Below are 27,449 nucleotides of genomic sequence, written 5' to 3'. Positions count from 1 at the left end.
CCAACATACATCAGGTCCCAGGGGGAGTTTTGTTTGCAATTAATTTTGATTTATTTTGCATAAAGCATGGGACTGGGCATCCCGGTGACCAGCCATTTTCTCGTGAGTGAGGAGCGGAGTCCACTCCTCTTGAGAATAACCCGCCTAACACGGAAGATAAGGACAGCCTTTGTTGATACATGAGCTATTCAAGCATACAAAACAGAATGTTTATTTGAAGGTTTAGATTTTGGCACATACAAATTTACTTGGAACGGCAGGTAGATACCGCATATAGGAAGGTATGGTGGACTCATCTGGAATAACTTTGGGGTTTAAGGGATTGGATGCACAAGCAGTATTCCCGCTTAGTACAAGTGAAGGCTAGCAAAAGACTGGGAAGCGACCAACTAGAGAGCGACAACAGCCATGTACATGCATTAAAATTAATAAACATTGGATGCAAGCATGAGTAGGATATAATCCACCATGAACATAAATATCGTGAAGGCTATGTTGATTTGTTTCAACTACATGCGTGAACATGTGCCAAGTCAAGTCACTTAAATTATTCAAAAGAGGATACCACCCCATCATACCACATCATAAGCATCTCAATAGCATGTTGGCACACAAGGTAAATCATTATAGCTCATAGCTAATCAAGCATGGCACAAGCAACTCTGATCTCTAATTGTTATTGCAAACATGTTTATTCATAATAAGCTGAATCAAGAATGACGGGCTCATCATATTTACAAAAACAAAAGAGGTCAAGTTCATACCAGCTTTTCTCATCTCAGTCAGTCCATCATATATCATCATAATTGCCTTTCACTTGCATGACCGAACGGTGTGAATAATAATAAGAGTGCACGTGCATTGGACTAAGCTGGAATCTGCGAGCATTCAATAAGCAGGAGAAGACAAGGCAATATGGGCTCTGGGTTTAATCAACAATAATGCATATAAGAGCCACTTCAACAATTTAATTATGGTCTTCTCCTACTGACCCCCAAAGAAAAGAAAAGAAATAAAAACTATTTACACGGGAAAGCTCCCAACAAGCATAAGAAGAACGGGAAATATTTTTGGGTTTTCTTTTTAATTATTACTACTACAACAGAAAAATAAACTACTACTAATTTTTTTTGGTTTTTCTTAAGGTTTAACAAACACACAAGAAGAAAGTAGAAAAAGGAAAATAAACTAGCATGGATATTACAGTGAAAAAGTATGAGCACCGACATCTAGCAATGAGTGTGTGTGAACATAAATGTAATGTCGGTGAGAAATACGTACTCCCCCAAGCTTAGGCTTTTGGCCTAAGTTGGTCTATGGCCACGGCTGGCCTGGCGGATATCCATAATAATAATTGTTGGGGTCGTACTGTGATGAGGAAGGATAGATCATACTGATGTGCAGCGGTATCGCCTGCTGAGCTGCAGCGTGGAGTCTGGCTGCCTCCGCTCTCGTCTCATACTCTTCTGCCTCCTCTCTGGTAATAACATATCTTCCTTTTGTGTGTGAATCAAAGAAGGCAGGAGCAGGGAGAGTAATATGGAAAACACGTCGTTTATCAAAAATTAAGCGATATAAGAGAGATGATTCAGGCCTCTCGACAAACTGGTGCGAAGCCATAGAGTTATAATCTAAATATGCAGGAGGCAACTCCATATCACCCTCATGAATGTCTATTTCAAGAAAATGAGCTAAGCGGGTTGCATAAATTCCTCCAAAGAAATCTCCATTATGTCTATTATGATGCAACCTACGAGCTACAATGGCTCCCATATGATAAGATTGGTCTCCTAACATAGCACTCCTAAGAATGCTAAGATCAGGGACACACAAGTGACATGCTTCATCCTTAGCATTTATGCATCTACCAATGAAGAGAGCAAAATAATGTATAGCAGGAAAGTGAATGCTCCCTATGGTAGCCTGCGTTATGTCTCTGGATTCCCCCACAGTTATACTAGCAAGAAAGTTTCTAAATTCAGATTTAGGGGGATCCCTAATACTGCCCCATGATGGAAGTTCGCAAGCAGAAGTGAAATCCTCTAGGTCCATGGTATAAGATTTGTCATAAAGATCAAACATGACTGAAGGAGAATTACGCGAAGATGAATACTCAAACCTCCTCACAAATGAACTTGTGAGATCATGATACTGGGGGCATTTGTTAGCCTCAAAATCCTCAAGACCGGCATTGTGCAAATATGCTTTGAATTCTTCTTTAATTCCCGCACGGTCCATAAAATTTTTCAATGGCCATTCGCAAGGCCGTACTGGAGCGTCTCTTGGTGGATCCTCGTCAGCATCGCATAGCAATCCTGGGTCCTTGCTTCTAAGAGGAACCACCTTGGAACATCTTCCTAAACATATTGTTTTTCTCTGAAAAATTCTGAAATTTTTAGTAACTTCAAAATAAAAGTAAACCAACTTCTATAAAACTGATAGCAACTACTCCTATAAGTACCTAGAGCCTATATCAAGCATTAGAACTACTTGGAACCATATAAATTTGACATGCAAGCTCAAGAACATGGTCACCTATGCATCACAAATTTGCAAAGAATAAAGCACTAGAACAAAAACTAATTGGACCAATGGAGGAGTCACATACCAAGGAACAATCTCCCCAAGCGGTTTTGCGAGAGGTGCTTTGAGCAAGGAGATCGAAAATCGCAGCAAAAGTGGCTGGAACTCGTGCTTGAGTTGGTTTTTCGGGTTTGTGTGAGATAGAGGAAGAAGATGGGTGCTGGGATAAGTGTAGGAGGGCCACCATGGGCCCACGAGGCAGGGGGCGCACCCTATAGGGGGGCGCCCACCACCCTCGTGGCCAGGTGGCAGCTCCTCCCATGGTAATTTTTGCACAGTAAATCCTCAAATATTCCCGAAAAAATCATATTAAATTGGCATGGCATTCTAAGGACTTTTATTTTCGGGATATTTTTATATTGCACGGATAAGTCAGGAAACAGACAAAAAATACTATTTTTACTTTATTTAATATAAATAACAGAAAGTATAAAGAGGGTACAGAAGTTTGTGCTTCTAGTTTCATCCATCTCATGTTCATCAAAAAGAATCCACTAACAAAGTTGATCAAGTCTTGTTAACAAACTCATTCCGATAATCATGAAACCGGAGAAATTTCGAATAACACTAAGTTACCTCAACGGGGATATGCACATCCCCAATAATAAGAATATCATATTTCTTCTTGACAGTAGGAAGAGGAAATTCAAAACCTCCAAATATAATCGATGGAATTCTTCTAATAGAATTGATACTATGAACTTGAGGTTGTTCCCTCGGAAAGTGTACCGTATGCTCATTACCATTAACATGAAAAGTGACATTGCCTTTGTTGCAGTCAATAACAGCCCCTGCAGTATTAAGAAAAGGTCTTCCAAGAATAATAGACATACTATCATCCTCGGGAATATCAAGTATAACAAAGTCCATTAAAATAGTAACGTTTGCAACCACAACAGGCACATCCTCACAGATACCGACAGGTATAGCAGTTGATTTATCAGCCATTTGCAAAGATATTTCAGTAGGTGTCAGCTTATTCAAGTCAAGTCTACGATATAAAGAGAGAGGCATAACACTAACACCGGCTCCAAGATCACATAAAGCAGTTTTAATATAATTCTTTTTAATGGAGCAAGGTATAGTAGGTACTCCGGGGTCTCCCAGTTTCTGTGGTGTTCCACCCTTAAAAGTGTAATTAGCAAGCATGGTAGAAATTTTAGCTTCCGGTATCTTTCTTTTATTAGTAATGATATCCTTCATATATTTAGCATAAGGATTTGTTTTGAGCACATCAGTTAATCTCATACACAAAAATATAGGCCCAATCATTTCAGCAAAGCACTCAAAATCCTCATCATCCTTTTTCTTGGATGGTTTCGGAGGAAAAGGCATGGGTTTCTGAACCCAAGGTTCCCTTTCTTTACCATGTTTCCTAGCAACAAAGTCTCTTTTATCATAACGTTGATTCTTTGATCGTGGGTTATCAAGATCAATAGCAGGTTCAATTTCTACATCATTATCATTACTAGGTTGAGCATCATCATGAACATCATCATTAATATTTTTACTAGGTTCATGTTCATTACCAGATTGTGTTTCAGCATCAGACATAGATATATCATTTGGATTATCAGGTGGTTCAGCAATGGTTCACTAGAAGTTTGCAAAGTTCTATCATTTTTCTTCTTCTTCTTTTTAGAAGAACTAGGAACATCAATATTATTTCTTTGAGAATCTTGCTCGATTCTCTTAGGGTGGCCTTCAGGATACAAAGGTTCCTGAGTCATTCTACCAGTTCTAGTAGCCACTCTAACAGAATAATCATTTTTCTTACTATTCATTTCATTAAGCACTTCTTTTTGAGCTTTAAGTACTTGTTCTACTTGAGTGCTAACCATAGAAGCATGTTTTCTAACAAGTTTAAGTTCACCTTTAATATCAGCCATATAATCACCCAAGTGTCTAATCATATAAGCATTTTCTTTTAATTGTCTACCAAAATAAGCATTGAAGTCGTCTTGCTTATACATAAAGTTATCAAACTCATCCAAGCATTGACTAGCAATTTTAGTAGGATGGACTTCAGATTTATCATATCTATGGAGAGAATTTACCTTTACTACCTGTGTCGGGATATCGGGATCAGGAGGTTCTTCAGTGAATAAATAATTGAGATAATAAGTTTCTTGAACATGCGGTATATTAAGTCCATGTATTTCTTCAATAGGAGGTAAATTCTTAACGTCTTCAGATTTAATACCTTTTTCTTTCATAGATTTCTTTGCCTCTTGCATATCTTCGGGACTGAGAAATAAAATACCTCTCTTCTTCGGAGTTGGTTTAGGAATAGGCTCAGTAATTGGAGCAGGAGTTGGCTCAGGAGCTGGCTCAGGAGGTGCCCAATTATTTTCATTTGTCAACATATTATTCAATAGAATTTCAGCTTCATCCGGTGTTCTTTCCCTGAAAAGAGAACCAACACAACTATCCAGGTAATCTCTGGAAGCATCGGTTAGTCCATTATAAAAGATATCAAGTATTTCAGGTTTCTTAAGAGGATGATCAGGCAAAGCATTAAGTAACTTGAGAAGCCTCCCCCAAGCTTGTGGGAGACTCTCTTCTTTAATTTGCATGAAGTTGTATATTTCCCTCAAAGCAGCTTGTTTCTTATGAGCAGGGAAATATTTAGCAGAGAAGTAATAAATCATATCCTGGGGACTACGCACACAACCAGGATCAAGAGAATTAAACCATATCTTAGCATCACCCTTTAATGAGAACGGAAATATTTTGAGTATATAAAAGTAACGCGATCTCTCATCATTAGTGAACAGGGCAGCTATATCATTTAACTTAGTAAGATGTGCCACAACAGTTTTAGATTCATAGCCATAAAACGGATCAGATTAAACCAAAGTAATTATATCAGGATCAACAGAGAATTCATCATCCTTATCAGGAACGCATATAGGTGAAGTAGCAAAAGCAGGGTCAGGTCTCATTTTATCTCTAAGTGATTCTTTGTTCCATTTAATTAATAATCTCTTAAGCTCATATCTATCTTTACAAGCAAAAATAGTGGCAGAAGATTCCGTATAAAAAAGATAGCCCTCAGGAATAGCAGGCATATTTTCATCATCACTATCATCATCGTATTCAGATTCAATAATTTCTTTTTCTCTAGCCCTAACAATTTGTTCATCAAGAAATTCACTAAGGGGTACAGTAGTATCAGGCATAGAAGCAGTTTCATCATAAGTATCATGCATAGCAGAAGTGGCATCATCAATAACATGTGACATATCAGAACGAATAGCAGAAGCAGATGTAGGTGTCCCAAACTTACTCATAATAGAAGGTGAATCAAGTGCAGAGCTAGATGGCAGTTCCTTACCTCCCCTCATAGTTGAGAGATAGATCTTGGTTTTTGGATCTCTCAAGTTCTTCATAGTGTCCAGCAGATAAAAATCCCAAGTGACTCAAAGAATAGGGCTATGCTCCCCGGCAGCGGTGCCAGAAATTTGTCTTGATAACCCACAAGTATAGGGGATCGCAACAGCTTTCGAGGGTAGAGTATTCAACCCAAATTTATTGATTCGATTCAAGGGGGGCCAAAGAATATTCTCAAGTATTAGCAGCTGAGTTGTCAATTCAACCATACTTGGAAACTTAGTATCTACAGCAAAGTGTTTAGTAGCAAAGTAATATGATAGTGGTGGTAGCGGCAACAAAAGTAAAGACAGCAAAAGCAATGTTTTTAGTATTTTGTAGTGATTGTAACAGTAGCAGCGGGGAAGTAAATAAGCGAGAACCAGTATATGGAAAACTCGTAGGCACCGGATTAGTGATGGATAATTATGCCGGATGCGGTTCATCATGTAACAGTCATAACATAGGGTGACACAGAACTAGCTCCAGTTCATCAATGTAATGTAGGCATGTATTCCGTATATAGTCATACGTGCTTATGGAAAAGAACTTGCATGACATCTTTTGTCCTACCCTCCCGTGGCAGCGGGGTCCTATTGTAAACTAAGGGATATTAAGGCCTCCTTTTAATAGAGAACCGGAACAAAGCATTAGCACATAGTAAATACATGAACTCCTCAAACTATGGTCATCACCGGGAGTGGTCCCGATTATTGTCACTTCGGGGTTGCCGGATCATAACACATAGTAGGTGACTATAGACTTGCAAGATAGGATCAAGAACTCACATATATATTCATGAAAACATAATAGGTTCAGATCTGAAATCATGGCACTCGGGCCCTAGTGGCAAGCATTAAGCATAGCAAAGTCATAGCAACATCAATCTCAGAACATAATGGATACTAGGGATCAAGCCCTAACAAAACTAATTCGATTACATGATAAATCTCATCCAACCCATCACCGTCCAGCTAGCCTACGATGGAATTACTCACGCACGGTGGTGAGCATCATGAAATTGGTGATGGAGGATGGTTGATGATGACGACGACGATGAATCCCCCTCTCCGGAGCCCCGAACGGACTCCAGATCGGCCCTCCCGAGAGATTTTAGGGCTTGGCGGCGGCTCCGTATCGTAAAACGCGATGATTTCTTCTCTCTGACTTTTTCTCATCAAAACTCAATATATGGAGGTGGAGTTGGAGTCGGAGATGCAACAGGGGGCCCACGAGGTAGGGGGCGCGCCCTAGGGGGGGGCGCCCCCCACCCTCGTGAGAAGGGTGTGGCCCCCCTGGTCTTCATCTTTGGCGAGGATTTTTATTGTTTTTTCTAAGATGTTCCGTGGAGTTTCAGGTCATTCCGAGAATATTTGTTTTCTGCACATAAAACAACACCATGGCAATTCTGTTGAAAACAGCGTCAATCCGGGTTAGTTCCATTCAAATCATACAAGTTAGAGTCCACAACAAGGGCAAAAGTGTTTGGAAAAGTAGATACGACAGAGACGTATCAGTAGACTACACTAGACAAGCCATAGTCAACTAAGCCATGAAGTGAAAGCACGAAGACTATCAGCAGCTAGGTAGTATGGATCAAGATGGAAGATAGTATGAAGCCAATCAACAATAGTCTTCACATAGTGAAGTCAATCAGATCATACAAGTAGGCAATGACTTCACGAGGACAAACAGTAACCAAAAAGAGGTAAGAGATAGAACCAGTTGCTCGGTGAGGACAGGTATTTGTTGGACCAGTTCCAGTTGCTGTGACAACTGTACGTCTGGTTAAGGAGGCTGAGATTTAACTCAGAAGACCGCGTTTTCACCTTATTCCCCTCGAGCTAAGGACACACAGTCCTTGCCCAATCACTCTGGTAAGTCTTCAAGGTAGACTTCCAAACCTTCATAGACTTCGTTCACCGGTGATCCACAATGACTCTTGGATGCTCAGAACGCGACACCTAACCGGCTGGAGGATTCACAATCCTCAAGTGTAACAAGTATTCAGATCACACAGACAGAAAGACTTCAGTGATGCCTAACACTCTTTGTCTCTGGGTGTTAAGGGCTTTGGCCTCGCAAGGATTTCTCTCTCAAAGGCTTCGGAGGTGGGTTGCTCTCAAACGACAAAAGCCGTGCACTAACTCTGAGCAGCCACCAATTTATGGTGTAGGGGTGGGCTATTTATAGCCAGGAGACAACCCGACCTGATTTGTCCAAAATGACCCTGGGTCACTAAGGAACTGACAGGTGTCCAACGGTCAGATTTCAAACACATGCGGCAGCTTGACTTGAGCTACAAGTAAGGCTAACTTATCCAGCTCTGGATAAGATTTGCTCTCGTTGTCTTCGCTCGAAGACTTAGGATTTGGTTGAGCATCACTTTAGTCACTCTGACTTTGTTCACTTGGACCCCACTTAACAGTACGGTGGTTCCTATGACTCAACAAAGAAGAAAAGGAAACCATGAAACAACTATGTCTTCGCAATCCATAGTCTTCATGCAATGTCTCCTCATTACAAAACATGATCAGCACCAACACTCCATGGGTGTTAGATTCATTAGAATGTAATCTACATTATTGACTCTAGTGCAAGTGGGAGACTGAAGGAAATATGCCCTAGAGGCAATAATAAAGTTGTTATTTTATATTTCCTTATTCATGATAAAGGTGTATTATTCATGCTAGAATTGTATTGATTGGAAACCTAAATACATGTGTGAATACGTAAACAAACATCATGTCCCTAGTGAGCCTCTACTTGACTAGCTCGTTGATCAAAGATGGTTAAGGTTTCCTAACCATGGACATGTGTTGTCATTTGATAATCGAATCACATCATTAGGAGAATGATGTAATGGACAAGACCTATTCGTTAGCTTTGCATAATGATCGTTCAGTTTTATTGCTATTGCTTTCTTCATGTCAAATACATATTCCTTCGACTATGAGATTATGCAACTCCCGGATACTGAGGAATGACTTGTGTGCTATCAAACGTCAGAACATAAATGGGTGATTATAAAGATGCTCTATAGGTATCTCCAAAGGTGTTTGTTTAGTTGGCATAGATCGAGATTAGGATTTGTCACTCTGAGTATTGGAGAGGTATCTCTGGGCCCTCTCGATAATACACATCATAAGCTTGCAAGCAAACGACTAAGGAGTTAGTCACGAGGTCATGTATTACGGACCGAGTAAAGAGACTTGCCGGTAATGAGATTGAACTAGGTATGAAGATACCGACGATCGAATCTTGGGCAAGTAACATACCGACGGACAACGGGAATTACGTATGTTGTCATAACGGTTCGACCGGTAAAGATCTTCGTAGAATATGTAGGAGCCAATATGGGCATCCAGGTTCTGCTATTGGTTATTGACCGGAGAGGTGTCTCGGTCATGTCTACATAGTTCTCGAACCTGTGGGGTCCGCATTCTTAACGTTCGATGACGATATAGTATTATATGAGTTATGTGATTTGGTGACTGAATGTTGTTCGGAGTCCTAGATGAGATCAAGGACATGACGAGGAGTCTTGAAATGGTCCAGAGGTAAATATTGATATATAGGACGATGGTATTCGGACACCGGAAGTGTTTCGGGGGGTACCGGGTATTTATCGAGTCACCGGAATGGGTTTCGGGCACCCCTGACAAAAGATATGGGCCTTATGGGCCAAGAGGACAAATGCACCAGCCATAAGGGGCTGGTGCTCCCCCCATATGGGCCGGCCTAGGAGGAGAATGAAAGGGGGGAAGGGGAATGCAAGTGTGGATTAGTATTCCCACTTCCTTCCCTCTCCCCCCTCTTTCCTTCCCCTCAGTTATATATGGCAGGGGGGGACGCCTTGGGAGGCACTCCAAGTAGGATTCCTCCTACTTGGGTGCCTCCTAGGGCTTCTCCTACCTCCCTCCCACCTATATATATATATATATATATGGGAGGGGGCGCCTAGCACACACTAGATCAATTGTTAGCCATGTGCGGCGCCCCCTCCACCGTTTACACCCTCGATCATATTTTCGTAGTGCTTAGGCGAAACCCTGCGGAGATCACTTCACCATCACCATCACCATGCCGTCTTGCTGACGAAACTCATCTACTACCTCGACGTCTTGTTGGATCAAGAAGGCGAGGGACGTCACCGACCTGAACATGTGCAGAATGCGGAGGCGTCGTACGTTCGGTACTAGATCGGTTGGATCACGAAAAAAGTTCGACTACATCAACCGCGTTGTGAAATGCTTCCTCTTACATTCTACGAGGGTACGCGGACAAACTCTCCCCCTCGTTTCTATGCATCATCATGGATAGATCATTGCATGTGCGTAGAACATTTTTGTTTTCCATGCAACGATTCCCAACATGTTCAAGGAAGAAAACCTGTGTACGATGAACAATGAAGCAAAGAAAATAGAAACAAACTTCATGCTGAGTGGCGAGTTGATAACCCACAAGTGTAGGGGGTCAATTGTAGTTTTTTTAATAAATAAGAGTGTCGAACCCAACAAGGAGCTAAAGGTAGAATTTATATTCCCTTCAAGTACCTCATCGATGTTGGTGTGTAGTTCGTCGTGCAACGCTGATTCCATAGGGCCACATGTCCGCAACGGCATTGTCATTCGCCTGTTCACCGGTGCTCGTTGAGGAGATGGAGGTTGCAGCACAGGTCCTCCTGCGCTGGTAGCTCTTCCACCATTAGGGTGTCGAAGTGCGGCCGCACCTGCTCTATGGTGAACACGGCATGAACCGGCTTGGACAGTGGCGCCGGCTCCTGGTCGGAAGCTACGTCCATCGTTTGATTGTCGTTGCTCAGCTCGGTGAGGTAGCTGGCAAGGCAGCATGTCTGGCTGCTGGACCGACCCGCTGCCAAGCACGAGTCTGACAGCCCTGGCCCACCCAGACCGCCTCCCTCGCCCGCGCGCGCTTTTCGCCCAAAACGGTCAGCGCCGCCCGCCCCGCTCCCCGGTGCATGCGATTGCTCTGCCTTCAAACGACACAAGTGTCGTCTGTCCGTCCTTCTACCGCCCACATTAATGATACGCAGTTGCCGAGGCGGCTACTCTGGCGCCACACATCCGTCCCTCTGCCACCCACCATTGCTATATAAACTGCTGCGCCGGCCATGGCCGCAGTCATCCGCATCCATTCCTATTCTCCTGTCCACACCACTACTGCCCGCCATGGCTTCCTCGCGCTCCAGCGCTCTTCGGGACGGGCGGACGACGGACCACAAGGAGATGGCAGCCATTGCTGCCGACTGGCTGGCCGGCAGGCAGCCGGAGGACGACGACGTCCCAATGGAGAACATGGTAGTCGATGATCCGGCGCCAACCCCCTCCTCCGTGCCATCCTCGCCGGTGCATTGCACCATGACCATCGGCGAGGCCCGTGCCCAATATATGGACACGGTGAGGCAGAAGCGTGAGGAGCAGTTCCGGGAGGCGCATGCAGATGCCACCTACAACCACCTTCTCCTCCAGGAGCACCTGCAGGCAGAGGAGCAGATCTCCGCGGAGCGAGCGGAGCAGGAGGCGCTGCTCGACTTGTACCGCTCCGCCCGCGAGGGCCGCCTAGAGCGCTGGCGGAACCGCATGCAGGTGGCGGAGGCTGCGGCCGCCTACAAAGAGGGCGATGAAGCGGGCGAGGCGCTGTTTGGAGAGACCGAGGATGAGGCAGAGGACAATGCCAGCTCCGACGAGTCCCTGCTCCACTGGCGTCAACGAGGCCCTGCTCCGCCGAGGCCCCGCGGCGCCAACAACGAGGTAGAGGACACCGCCGGATCCGTCGAGGCCCCACCTTGCCGGCAATGAGGGGGAGGATTTCCCCCACTCCGCCGAGGCGCCACCCGCCGGCAACGAGACAGAGGACGTCGCCGGCTCCGCCGAGGCCCCGCCATGCTGCCAGCGAAGCCGCGCCACACAAAAAACGAGGAAGAGTAGAACACGGTAGGTTGCCGCCGCTTGGGTCCAAGTAAGGCCACCGCTTCTACCCTCAGTTGAAGCCAAGCTAGGCGGGTTGACCACTGACGGCCGGTTAGCTTCTTGGCAGCGACGTGGAGTCGGAGAGCTATGTTGGAGAAGGACGCTGCTTCTACTTAACTGCTAGTGCAGTTGGCTGACTGGCATGTGGGCCCAACAGGCATCTAGGCCACATGTCAGTTATGCAACTGCACATGCAGTTAAGTCACTGAAGCTTCTGTTCGGCTTAGCAGGACACAGGTGGGTAGCTTCGGTTAATTAATTATACCTCCAGCGCACCCCTTTTTAGTTGAAGAATGTATGAAATGTAATGAAATCTGGCATGTTTATATGAAATCCGACCATGTATGAATGAATTTATTTTGATTAGTTCGAATTCTTGTATCACTGGCATTGGATGAACATGCAAAACAATACGTACTAGCATTATTCCCAAAACAATACGCACTAGCATTAATTAAATAATATATATTGTGATATCCCAACAAGTAAACATGTTCCAACAAGGAACAACATCTCCATGTTCCAACAAGGAACAAACTTCAATCTTCACCTGCAACTAACAACGCTATGAGAGGGGCTGAGCAAAGCGGTAACATAGCCAATCAATGGTTTGCTAGGACAAGGTGGGTTAGAGGCTTGGTTCAACAATATGGGTGGCACGATAAGCAAGTGGTAGGTATCACAGCATAGGCATAGCAAAAGAGCGAGCAACTAGCAAGCAAAGATAGAAGTGATTTCGAGGGTATGATCATCTTGCCTGAGATCCCGCAAGGAAGAAGAACGATTCCATGAAGAAGACAAACGGACGAAGTCGAATGAATCCTCACAACACGACGTTATCGGAACCAACCCGAAGAAGCAACACCGGAAAGAAGCAAACAACATAGTAAACAACCCACAAAGACATGGCATGATGCACAACCAAGTATGATGCATGTCCGGTTTAAAGAGGGCATGGCATGGCAAAGTGCACAAGCAATCCTACAAATTAAGTGGAGCTCAATATGCAACTCCATTGCATATTGGCGAAACACCACATTCAAGTTACTTAGTTCGATCTTGTTTATGTACCCAACAAGATTAAATGTTGTTAGCATGGCAAGAGGGTGAAGCAAAGTAAAACTACCTATCTAGTCAAGTCTAAATGAGGCCGGAAGCAACAAACAACAATTCCGGTAAATCCCCATATGCATATTTTAGATTTGGTGAAGTTCTGCCCTAAACACAATTTTAGAGTTATTAAACATGCAAAACAAGTAGACCATGTTAAACTAGGCATTTTTCTACCCCATTTACATATAAAGATTATTTAAAACCGAGCTACGGTTATTTAGTTATGAAATAAATCATTTTTACACGGCATAGGAGCAAATTTAAACAAACATCATTTTAAGCATTTTAAACATGAGTGAAAAAGACATATTATGAAACTAGATGAAAAACTAAGCAAGTTTCATATTAAGTTTGTTTTAATCCGATGCACGGTTGTGAAGTTATTATATGCATGTTGTGCAAGGGTTTTTCTGCAAATTTGGCATTCACAGGATAAAAGGAAAAACGATCAGGCAGAAAAAATATAGAGATGGGCCGAATCTGGAGCACTGCTCACATTGGGCCTACAGGGGCGCGGCAGATCTGGGCCTCGGCCTGTGGGCTGCAGCTGGCAGGCCGCGGTGGAGGGGAGCGGCTGGGCCGGATCAACTTGCTGGGCCGCGGGCAGGGCGCGATGAGGCACGAAGCGAGGTTGGCCTAGACGCTCGATCGGGAAGCAGCGAACGACTGGTCAACGCGCTTGTCGTCATGTTCGTTCCCTTCGGGCAAAACAGGGGCGCGGCTCTCAGCGCGAAGCAGGAAAGGTCGCCGGCGACGTTGGGCGACAGGGACGGCTGGAGGCGGACGAGAGGGCGGATCTCCCGGACGACGGATCCGGCCGGCGTTGAGGAGCTACGGGCGACACGTGGCTGGGTCAACGCAAGCGCTGGAGGCGGCTTCAGGTCGGGCGGCCATGTCTTCGTTCCCTGACAGAGAGAAACGGGAGAGGGGAGTGAGGCGAAGGGAGAGGCAAGCGGCGGTGAGGAAGGCATGCTGGACATGTGGCCACCGTCGGCGACGCTTGGAGGGAGGTCCGGCGACCTGGGGAAAATCCGGGCGGCGAGGAGCTCCTTGCACCATGGGATCCCGCCTCCTGGCGGCTTGCTCGGGCTACAGGAGGGAGTCGCGGGGTCACGAGGCCGAGGCAGGGGTGCTCGAGCAGAGGAGCAGATGCTCCTGGACGAGGGGAGGCGCAGAAGATCGGGTGTCGCGGTGATCTGCTCCCCAGCGAGCTCAGGCGAGGTAGAGGAGATCCACGGGCGCGTGGGGACTGCAGTGGTTGGTCGGGGATGCAAATCGAGAAGGTGGGTTAGGTCGGCCGGGTGGAGTGGATGGATTGGATCGGGGATCCTGAGGAAGATGCGGCGGCGGCTGAAGGGACAAGTGACCTAGTTTTTAGGGTTTGTCTGATATATATATATATATATAGCAAAAGGATTAAAGGAGAGGGATTTGGATCACCGGATTGAACTCTGACGGACGAGAATAAAATAGGTAGGGAGTCCAAATAAGAAAACGGTGATGTTTTGTAGATGTTTGGGGATGATCTGGACACAACGGTGGCGACAGTCCGGGTCGGGTTCGGGACAACTTTCGGACGCGTGCGAGGATGGCCGCGGGCTGACGAGAGAGGTTAGGTTGGAACTTGCAGTAGGTAGTGGGCTGTGTAGACGGTCTCGAGCTGAGAGAAGAGAAGAGAGAGACCCGGCGACTGTTTCTGGAGACCGAAAACGTCCGACGAAAAGACCGGCTATACTGCCGCTATAGTTATCCGTTGGGCTATCAAACGAACTCCGAATGCGATGAAACTAGACAGGCGCACTATCTACGCTATAAAAACACCGCATGCCAACTTTCATCCAATTCCGAGAACATTTTCCAGCCACTTATAAAATAATATTTCGGACGTTTCGCGGGCGCGTGCTAGTGTGTCTGGGCTCAGAACGGACAACGGAAGGAACTGGGAAAACCCGGACGGATGCAAGTTTCGAAAACATGATGATGTAATGCGGATGATGACATGATGAAAAGCAACACGCAAGAAAAAGACAAGGCAACAACAACGAAACACCCGAAGACACCTGGCGCAACGGTCTCAGGGTGTTACAACACTCCACCACTACGAGAGGATCTCGTCCCGAGATCTAGAATGGCACCGGAGGGAAAACAGACGAGAAAGAGAAGAAGTAAAAACTAAGTTGCTTCTTTGACAAACGAGTGAAACCACGAACCTTGCGAGGTTGAGCAACATGAAAGAAAGAATGCAACGAGAAAGAGCGAAGTTGAAAGCACTCCGTTAGGAAAAAAGAACAAGGAAGAACAAATTCGAACAGCACTCCGGTTGGAAAGATATGCAAGGCTTGATAAAATGAAAGAACTTGAGCAGAGGACACAACACTCCGGTTAAATGGATAAGCACGAAAAGAAGATGATCTTTGACAAACGAGATGATGGGTTGAAAAGAGCAACATCCTAATGCCTCCGGAACGAAAGAATAGAATATAGATAATTGAGATAAAAGAATGGAGAAGCAAATGCCAACTTCTGTCACAAAAAGAGTTTGAGAAGGCATCCTTAGGAAAAGGGTCGAACGGAGTTGTTGGAACACCAACAACGAAAAGAATAATCTTGATATGGTCTGATGGAATACATCTCAAAATTATGAGGTGACAACCTACCACTCACGAAAAAAAAAATTGGATTGATAAGAACAAGGAGACGATGAAGTATTTCACCGGGAGGATAAAGAAGAACATGGGTCCTTTGTAAGCGCCATAGATAGCAACAAACCTTAGGGAAGGCTTTAGGTGAAATATAACCCAAGATAATTCCAATGAAGAGATTGATGGATTTAAAATATCTCATTCTTGACAAGATGTGAATCATGAAACACGAACTCAAATTGACAAGAATGACATAACACCACCTCAAAAGATTAGATAGGAAGAACTGCACTCCGGATTACAAGATGAAGAATGCTTGAAATTCTCTGAAAAGAATCTCAATGAACACGTCGAGAAGGAATTAAATCCTTTATGAACCGTCATGTAGAGCCTCCATGAAGAACTCCGGTAAACAAAAGAATGGTCAAACGAAAGGAAAGAGAAGTCGAAAACACAAGTTGAATCCTTGTAACGATTTAGATGAATCTCCGTGGTGAAATAATTGAGAGAACTTGGAACTCCGGGAAAAGAAAGATGAATCAAGTGAAACCGCGAATTTGATGAACCTCCAGAATAAGGAATTGAATTTACTCGATGAAACAAGAATAAGAATTACATTATGCTTATCCTTCATCAGTTAAATTGATGACAAATAGTGGATTTGGCATAGTACTTATTCCCGTAGAAAGGATTAATATAGACATAGCGTCAACTTGGGAAGGTGTTCGACGAACCAACGGTAGGATTTGGAAAAACACGAATGCATTGATACGATAAACGACGGAAGAAGAATCTTGGAAGAAGCACCCGAAGAATTAAAAATGAACGAAGAAAAGATAATGAAAACACTGGGAAGAATTTAGCAAATGAACGAAGATGCTTGAGAGAATGTAGATACATGAGAACGAAGAGATCATAAACTGATTAGAGAATACTTGATTTAAGCACCGGTATGATTTAGAGTATGAGAGCTGAAAGCTGGAATGAATAAATCTTCGAAGATGGGCTCCGGATAATCAAACTGAGAAGTCTCCTGAATTGCTCCGGATAGGTGAAGAGAATACTCACAACCGAAACAATTATGGGAGGATGGCAGAGAATGGGGCAAGATTTAAAAGAAACTCTTCTTCAGTCTTCAAAATCTGAGAATGACGATGAGAAACACCACCAAATTGTTGAGATACTCCGGGATGAAAAATGGAAGGTTGAGCCAGCGATGAAAAGAATTTAACCGATCTTGGAGAAAGACATTTGACTGATGAAAAATTCATTCTTACGTCAAGCTTGGAAAAGAATTTGAGAGTAACACCGGGAAAAATAAGAAGAGTCAGGTAAGATCCTGGGAAAAGACCTGTGGGTTAGGGCCCACTCAAAAGAAACACCATAGAACGATTTAAAAGAGAGAATGCACCGGTTGAATTAAAAGTCTTGAATGAGAGAATGTCCTCGAAGATATGTTTGAACGGATCTTGAATGAAAAGACGAGCCTTCAGAGATATCTTCAGCATTCCGGAACAATTGAATAGTGAGAAGTGGATGATTAAGAGGTGCACTGGCATGAGACAACATTTAAAACGAGGAAAGGAATATGATCAACAAAGCTTGACTTGAAACCACCGGAGAAGATAAAAGAAATGAAGAATGATGAACTAGAAGCTCCGCTAGTATCTTCATGAGAATCACCGGATAAGAACATTGAAGGAAAAAAATGGAGAGGCTTCACATCAATAAGATGGATACTCGATAAAGAAATCTGAGTCCTTAAAGAAAACAAGGGTGGGAGGGTGGGAAAACACCGTTGAGAATGAAATGAACACCGTTGAGAAGAAATGATAATTGATCTTGCTGATGTTGAAATGATCGGATCCACTTGAAGAGAAACACGCCGGTGAAAAGGATTAACAAGACAATCTTGATGATCAAGAAGGATTGGTATCCACATCGGAGTATGAGAACACCATTTGGGGAAGGTATGTAATCAACACTTGACATTGAAGCAACTCGAATACCACAACTGAAAACAAAACAAAGGATTGGCTTGCAAAATAAGCCAGAACAAACATATGATAGAGATTTCGTCCGAAGTTTTCGTGGTGGGGCCTACACGGGCTCGATCGTACAACACCATCATGTACAAGGCAGTGCACATGACATACGAAGCGTCCCCGAGTCGGCATAGCCAAGGACTCTTTAAGACACAACGAGACCACTGTAAAACCAACCGTGAATAGGCGGACCACTAGACGTCGAACCCCAATTTCATATCGTACATTTCTCGGAAAGATAGCCTAAGATCTACTTGAATTCCCACTTATAAACTCCCGAAATTTTCCGGTTATGCAATCAGGTGTTGGGGATACAGGGGAAGCATAATATCTCACCCAAAACTAGCAAATCCTACATCCAGCTGTATCCATCCTTCAACACATAACCAAGAAACCTTCGGAAATCATCTACCTCAACCTTTGAAAAGCATTTGTTATACGAGTTATGGCAATACTCCTGAAATCCCGCCCCGGTACTGGGTGGCGTCGAGGTTATCTCACCAACAACTGCATAAAAGAGATTTTCGATGTTGGCGAACTAAACTCAGGTATTCCAGAACTGCAACGATAAAATTGTGACGACAACAGCTCGGAGCTCAACTCCCCGGGACACTGCCACAACCCCTAAATGACAGGAGGCACCAAGAACAATGTTCTCGTCACAAAACCATCGGAACGATTCCAAGATACCCGCGTGATCCTAAAAAAAAGTTTGTGATAATTTGAGATGAGAAGAGTCAAAACTCTACGTCAGGATGCCTCACCAGAGCGACGAAGGGACTGGGGAGTAAAAATAATTCCTAAACTCTCCGATATATAATTCCTAAATGACTCAAAACATTTTTCTAGACTCAACAACGGCTGCTAAAAACGATCAAGCAGTGGGGGCTCCTAAGGTCGGGGAAGGCTCTGATTACCAACTTGTAAAGCCCTCGATGCGGCTATATCTCCCACGTGTCGAAGCATGACTTAGAGGCATAACCACATTGAAAGCAATGTCTCAAGTGAGGTAATGTTCACACAACCCATGTAATACATAAGGGAAAGAGATACATAGTTGGCTTACAATCGCCACTTCACACAATTACATGAATAAAGCATTACATCAACTAGATAAAAACAAGGTCCGACTACGGAACCAAAATAAAAGAAGACTACCCCAAATGCTACACAGATCCCCGATCGACCCCAACTGGGCTCCACTACTGATCAACTAGAACGAAACAACACAAAGGAAAAGATCTTCATCGATCTCCTCCTGAGCTTGGTTGCGTCATCTACACGGACTCATCGACACCTGCAAGCTGGTTTTGGAAGTATCTGTGAGCCACGGGGACTCAGCAATCTCGCACCCTCGCGATCAAGACTATTTAAGCTTATGGGTAAGGTAAAAGGTATGAGGTGGAGCTGCAGCAAGCGACTAGCATATATGGTGGCTAAATATACGCAAATGAGAGCGAGAAGAGAAGGCAAAGCACGATCGTGAAACTATGATCAAGAAGTGATCCTAGAACAACCTACGTCAAGCATTACTCCGACACCGTGTTCACTTCCCGGACTCCGCCGAAAAGAGACCATCACGGTTATACACGCGGTTGATGCATTTTAATTAAATTAAGGTTCATGTTATCTACAACCGGACATTAACAAATTCCCATCCGCCCATAACCGCGGGCACGGCTTTCGAAAGTTCAAATCCCTGCATGGATGTCCCAACTTAGCCCATGACAAGCTCTCACGGTCAACGAAGGATATTCCTTCTAGCGGGAAGACCCGATCAGACTCGGAATCCCGGTTACAAGACATTTCGACAAGGTACAACTAAACCAGCAACACCGCCCGAATGTGCCGACAAATCCCTATAGGAGCTGCACATATCTCTTTCTCAGGGCACACTCAGATTGTCTTAGGTACGGGTAGGCCAGCCCAGAGTTGCCCCTGGTGGCCACCGGCAGCTGACAGTTTGGACCAACACTTAGAGGAGCACTGGCCCGGGGGGGTTAAAATAATGATGACCCTTGAGTCTGCAGAACCCAAGGGAAAGAGAAGGGGTAGGTGGCAAATGGTAAAATCAATGTTGGGCATTGCTGGAGGAGTTTTATTCAAGGCGAACTGTCAAGGGGTTCCCATTATTACCCAACCGCGTAAGGAACGCAAAATCCGGGAACATAACACCGATATGACGGAAACTAGGGCGGCAAGAGTGGAACAAAACACCAGGCATAAGGCCGAGCCTTCCACCCTTTACCAAGTATATAGATGCATTAATTAAATAAGATATATTGTGATATCCAAACAAGTAAACATGTTCCAACAAGGAACAACATCTCCATGTTCCAACAAGGAACAAACTTCAATCTTCACCTGCAACTAACAACGCTATAAGAGGGGCTGAGCAAAGCGGTAACATAACCAATCAACGGTTTGCTAGGACAAGGTGGGTTAGAGGCTTGGTTCAACAATATGGGTGGCACGATAAGCAAGTGGTAGGTATCGCAGCATAGGCATAGCAAAAGAGCGAGCAACTAGCAAGCAAAGATAGAAGTGATTTCGAGGGTATGATCATCTTGCCTGAGATCCCGCAAGGAAGAAGAACGAGTCCATGAAGAAGACAAACAGACGAAGTCGAACGAATCCTCACAACACGATGTTATCGGAACCAACCCAAAGAAGCAACACCAGAAAGAAGCAAACAACGTAGTAAACAACCCACAAAGACATGGCATGATGCACAACCAAGTATGATGCATGTCCGGTTTAAAGAGGGCATGGCATGGCAAAGTGCACAAGCAATCCTACAAATTAAGTGGAGCTCAATATGCAACTCCGTTGCATATTGGCGAAACACCACATTCAAGTTACTTAGTTCGATTTCATTTATGTACCCAACAAGATTAAATGTTGTTAGCATGGCAAGAGGGTGAAGCAAAGTAAAACTACCTATCTAGTCAAGTTTAAATGAGGCCGGAAGCAACGAACAACAATTCCGGTAAATCCCCATATGCATATTTTAGATTTGGTACAGTTCTGCCCTAAACACAATTTTAGATTTGTTAAACATGCAAAACAAGTAGACCATGTTAAACTAGGCATTTTCTACCCCATTTACATATAAAGATTATTTAAAACCGAGCTACGGTTATTTAGTTATGAAATAAATCATTTTCACATGGCATAGGAGCAAATTTAAACAAATATCATTTTAAGCATTTTAAACATGAGTGAAAAAGACATATTATGAAACTAGATGAAAAACTAAGCAAGTTTCATATTAAGTTTGTTTTAATCCGATGCACGGTTGTGAAGTTATTATATGCATGTTGTGCAAGGGTTTTTCTGCAAATTTGGCATTCACAGGATAAAAGGAAAAACGATCAGGCAGAAAAAATATAGAGATGGGCCGAATTTGGAGCGCTACTCACATTGGGCCTACAGGGGCGCGGCAGATCTGGGAGTCGGCTTGTGGGCTGCAGCTGGCAGGCCGCGGTGGAGGGGAGCGGCTGGGCCGGATCAACTTGCTGGGCCGCGGGCAGGGCGCGATGAGGCACGAAGCGAGGTTGGCCCAGACGCTCGATCGGGAAGCAGCGAATGACTGGTCAACGCGCTCGTCGTCCTGTTCGTTCCCTTCGGGCAAAACAGGGGCGCGGCTCCCAGCGCGAAGCAGGAAAGGTCGCCGGCGACGCTGGGCGACAGGGACGGCTGGAGGCGGATCAGAGGGCGGCGGGAAGGCGGATCTCCCGGACGACGGATCCGGCCGGCGTCGAGGAGCTCCGGGCGACACGTGGCTGGGTCAATGCAAGCGCTGGAGGCGGCTTCAGGTCGGGCGGCCATGTCTTCGGTCCCTGACAGAGAGAAATGGGAGAGGGGAGTGAGGCGAAGGGAGAGGCAAGCGGCGGTGAGGAAGGCATGCTGGACATGTGGCCGCCGTCGGCGACGCTTGGAGGGAGGTCCGGCGACCTGGGGAAAATCCGGGCGGCGAGGAGCTCCTTGCAGCATGGGATCCCGCCTCCTGACGGCTTGCTCGAGCTGCAGGAGGGAGTCGCGGGTCACGGGGCCGAGGCAGGGGTGCTCGGGCAGAGGAGCAGATGCTCCTGGACGAGGGGAGGCGCAGAAGATCGGGTGTCGCGGTGATCTGCTCCCCGGCGAGCTCAGGCGAGGTAGAGGAGATCCACGGGCGCGTGGGGACTGCAGTGGTTGGTCGGGGATGCAAATTGAGAAGGTGGGTTAGGTCGACCGGGTGTAGTGGATGGATTGGATCGGGTATCCCGAGGAAGATGCGGCGGCGGCTGAAGGGACAAGTGACCTAGTTTTTAGGGTTTGTCTGATATATATATAGCAAAAGGATTAAAGGAGAGGGATTTGGATCATTGGATCGAAATCCGACTGACGAGAATAAAATAGGTAGGGAGTCCAAATAAGAAAACGGTGATGTTTTGTAGATGTTTGGGGACGATCCGGATACAACGGTGGCAACAGTCCGGGTCGGGTTCGGGACAACTTTCGGACGGGTGCAAGGATGGCCGCGAGCTGACGAGAGAGGTTAGGTTGGAACTTGCAGTAGGTAGTGGGCTGTGTAGACGGTCTCGAGCTGAGTGAAGAGAAGAGAAGAGAGAGACCCGGCGACTGTTTCCGGAGACCGAAAACGTCCGACGAAAAGACCGGCTATACTGCCGCTATAGTTATCCGTTGGGCTATCAAACAAACTCCGAATGCGATGAAACTTGACAGGCGCACTATCTACGCTATAAAAACACCGCATGCCAACTTTCATCCAATTCCGAGAACATTTTCCGGCCACTTATAAAATAATATTTCAGACGTGTCGCGGGCGCGTGCGAGTGTGTTTGGGCTCAGAATGGACAACGGAAGGAACTGGGAAAACCTGGACGGATGCAAGTTTCAAAAACATGATGATGCAATGCGGATGATGACATGATGAAAAGCAACGCGCAAGCAAAAGACAAGGCAACAACAACGAAACACCCGAAGACACCTCGCGCAACGGTCTCGGGGTGTTACATGTACTCCCTCTGGTCCTTTCTAGTCTGCATACAAGTTTTGTCTGCAGTCAAAGTATCTCTACTTTGACCAATCTTACAGAAAAAAGTATGCACTTTAACAATGTGCGAAGTAAAAAGGAACAGAAGGAGTACAAAGAGTTTGAGCAGCTTTTTAGCGTTCCTGTACATTGCAATCAAACACACAGGCCTGGCAATTCATAGAGAACATTCAAAACAATCGATGATTGTGCATCTTAGCGATTCACATGTCAGAGCCAATATTTACTTCACAACTGAAGAATAAAGAAAAAATGGATCGATGCTGCTGACAGCAAAGGGTGTCCCATTCGGAAATATCAAACGCGTGTCTTCTTGCTAAAATCAATGGGTAAAATTTGACAACGTTTTCCCATTCCAAAATATCAAATGCCTATGATTGTGGAATGGGCAGGGTTTGCCATCAGTTCGAACAGTGACATGGCACCTCGTGCTAAATAAACCAGTTGTTCTTTTTGTGTAATTCCACCAAAATCAACCAAATTCGCGCGTAGCTTGTATGATTTCACCCTTATATGTTGCAACACCTTGAACTTATCAGGACCTCCTTTCTTGTGGTGGAAATGAATGATTCGATGTATTCATGAACATTTTGTGCAGTTCCCATTGAAATCAAGCAGAGCACCCTGTTTGCACAAATACAAAAAAAGTGATTAGTATAAAGCAAACTGTACTATGAATTGACAGTTTAAATAGGCACCGACATGGTCCATTTAGAGCACACTTTTCAAAAAATGGAACTCACCGGAAAGAATCCTAGAACAACATTGTACTCGCACATCACAGCAAGAAAATGGAGATTTGTCAGTCCTTTTGAGCTGAAGTTAGTTTGGTCTTGTGTGGGGGGGGGGGTAATGTAACCATCCTTCAACTGCTCCTTCTGATGAGAAGATAGACATGGCTTCTTCATCCTGGCATAATCAGAACTAGTCAGTTCACGTACTCCATATTCTTCTTCAAAGGAGGATGATCTTGTTGTGCAAAGACAAGAGGATAACTAAATGCTAGCATCCCTGTTTGCTCGAAAAAAGGAAAGGAAATATTTAAAACAGCACAGATGAAGCACTTCTCAAGGACAATACAACTTTTTGATGACAGTATCTAAACAGTAGCACAACACCAATAGAGATGACAAAGCTCAATCATATGGATGAAATCAGTGGGCGAGTACCAAACTTTGTCAAGAGGCTTATTATGTAGAGCATACAGATGAAGAACTTCTCCGGAACCATCTGTTGCTATCTACTGTGGTGGACATGCTTACTATATACTCCTCGATTAGATTAATGTTTCCAACATCTTCTTGTGCAGTTCCACTAAAATATATGGTATCTTCAAAGAAGATCCCTGTTTGCACAAGTAGAGATAATTATATATTACATTAAGAGTGGCATCAAATCAGTGGCAAAACAATTGATCGTTCCAGCCATAGCAATAAATTAAGATGCAAAACTATATCATTACTTGTGTCATCACAGTTCCGGTGCTTCATTACAGCACTGGGAGTTGATTTTTGTTTTTCTTCCGCTTGTTCTTCCCCTCCATCACTTGGTTCAATAACAAACAAGCTTCGCCTTCAATATAAGATTTGGCATGTCAATTAGGTTGCACAAGTATAACACTAAACAATGACATTAATTTTCCAATGAAAGTGGGAAAATACAGGCCAACAGTTGTGAAATATCTTTATCTTACATCAATGGGATATTGCGGTGCACATATGGATTGGAAATCTTGTCTCCATTTGTGCAGTTCACTAAAATCAAGCAACATTACCGTACAAGTAGCACAACATATGAAAGCACACTGCAGAATCATGTGAAAGAAGGCTAGTACTGACCTATGATGACGCAGAATTCAAACAACACACAAGAAGAAGATCTGAACCAAATTTGCCAACACGGATAGGAAGTAAGATCTCCTCTTGTGCAGTTACACTAAGATCAAGCAATAAACCAATGTTGTCGGTGTGACATTTTGGTTGAACTGCACAAAAAACTCTTAAAACAAAAGTGTTTTGTGTAGTGCAACAAAAGGTCACAATGGCAACGAGGTCAAGTAGATAACCCTGTTTACACAGAAGTGAAAAGGAAACAACTAGTGGTCAATAATGGTGGATGACATAGAAGCGAACAAAAATAAGCATCTACCTTACCTAAATGGGAAAGAAAGCAAGACAGTAGCATTTCTCAAACGGTGGCATTGATTAATATTAACAGAGATATTATATTAACTATAAAATTCATTAAACATGTAATTTGGTTTTAACTATGGCATTGCATCAACTTTCCAGCGGCATTATTAGAGGGTGCTTGTTTACAGGGACATTTTGGGGGAGGGACAGAAAAAACTCTGTGTCAGTCCCATCTAAACCAAACAGAAGGGACTTTTAGGGACTAAAAGTGGGCATTTGGGACTAAAGAAAGAAGACCCCGAGGGAGAGTCTTTTTGGGACTTTTTCCAATAGTTGCCCCTGCCACGCATCGCACCTTGTCTCTATTAGTTCATTACTAGGGGTAACATGGTCCTTTAGCATGTCATTTAATAACCTCTAGTCCATGTTTAGTCCCTGGAACTAAGTAGGTAGGGACTAGGGAGTTTTTAACCAAACAGGGCCTTAGATTAACAACAGCTAAAGAGTTGCAGGGGACAGTGGACGCATCAGCACCAGCACCATGTGCATCTACCGATGTACAGGGGTGATGCACAGTCTGTTGCAACAAAGAACAAACAACCAAATCTAGTCCTGCTCAAACTCTACAGCCTTGTCCCCCAAAACAAAAGATCACTTCGTTACAAATGTGCGTACTGCGTTTGTCATTGTTTTCCCTTTTCGACCAACGTAGGTGTTGGATAGCCAGTCTGTACTAGTACTTTCCCCACTTCCTTTGCTCTGTAAACCACGTCCTAGATTTATGCTATACTACTTTCCCCACTACTTTCCCGCATTCCTGTCCTCTTTGAACCACGTCTTAGATTCATGCGATACAACTTTCCCCACTACTTTCCCCCTTCCTTTCCTTTTTGAACCACGTCCTAGATTCATGCTATACAACTTTTCCCACTACTTTCCCCCATTCCTTTCCTCTTTGAACCACGTCCTAGATTCTTGGTATACAACTTTCCCCACTACTTTCCTGTTTGATCCAACACCTAGATTCGAGTGCAGAAGCGGAAAAAGCCCACATGCAGCTAGAGCAATGCATGTGGAATAAGTAAATTATACCTTAAGGTTCTTGGGGTGTGGTTCGGTGGGCGACCGGAGGCCGTTCGACCCACACTATGTACGGCGGCGAAGAAGAAGGGGTCGGAGGCCCTCCCGCGCCGCCGCTGGGTGAAAGTGAACAGCTGCGCCAGTAGTGGATTCCCTCCTCCCTCGCCGATGCCGACAGCGTTAAGCCACCTTCCCTTCCCGGTGGACGGATCCTGACGGCTCTTTGACCAGCAGTGAGGGGAGAGAGAGAGAGGCCAACAAAGTCTTGTTTAGATCTGGAGAGGGTGAGAGAGTGTGAAGAGAGCAACTACAAGCAGACCAGCAGTGAGGGGAGAGAGAGAGGCCAACGAAGTCTTGTTTAGATCTGGAGAGGGTGACAGAGTGTGAAGAGAGCAACTACAAGCACTGAGGCTCCAGCGTGTATATATATACTGGAGAGAGTGCGAAGAGTGCAAACCCTAGAAAACAAGCGCCGAGGCTGCAGCTTATACGTGATGAGGTGATTATACGGTCACTACGAGATCGTATAGCTCCGTATCCATCCATTTTGACCAGTCAAAGAATCCTCCTGGCACGAATTATGCTCAAATGTAGTCATCAAACCCGAGACCTCAAGTTTGATGAGCGAACAGGCTAACCAGCTACACAACCCTCCCGTCATGTTCAACAAGAGGAAAATAACCTTTTATACATTCCTGCATTCGTGTGACAAGCATGTCGTGTTTTTTCGTGTGTGGGAGTCATTCGGATTTAAATCATAATCGTGTCATGTGGCTTTGGTGGTAAGACTATCCACAGTGGTGCAGAAATAATGCAGCCTTAGTCACCTTACCTCTCTCCACGTAGTACATTGGGTCCCATCAGTCAGAGGGTGAAACAAACAAATTAATAAGAAAAAATAAAAGCGCCAGCGTTGTATCTTACCTCACACATCTCGCTACTGCTCGGGAACACTATCCAATTGATGCCTCTGTTCTCTCACATACTATTTTAAGTGAATCCTTATTATAACATGCACACAATTTTGGGCACTTGTATTCGACCTAAGTCAATGTGCCACCGTATCTCGTACGACTCCCACCGTCTAGGTGTAATAAGTCACGTTAGAAGGTGCAGCGGGACCAAGGAGCAAGAAGATTGGAGGAGAAGGTGAAACTTGACCGATCATTCCTCTAATCAAAGCTCTGATTTCTGTCTCTAAACGCAACCATAAATTGAAACAACTAAGAGATGCCGTTTTAGCTACCATGCAGGGCCACGTAATAACTCGCATGCAAACCGACTTTGATTTCTTGACTTATCAACGCGTAGTTGCGCTCCACGCATTGGGTTTCCGGGGGAGATAACAAGGCAGAGTAAGGAGCGTTTTGTTACATTGCTTAGGCTGGTCATAGTGGTGAGTAACTGAAGGAAATATGCCCTAGAGGCAA

The sequence above is a fragment of the Triticum urartu genome, chromosome 5A, assembly GCF_056163025.1.
Source record: "Triticum urartu cultivar PI428250 chromosome 5A, HENAU_Tu73, whole genome shotgun sequence".
In the NCBI taxonomy this organism is placed as follows: Eukaryota; Viridiplantae; Streptophyta; class Magnoliopsida; order Poales; family Poaceae; genus Triticum; species Triticum urartu.
This window is presented reverse-complemented; position numbering follows the sequence as displayed.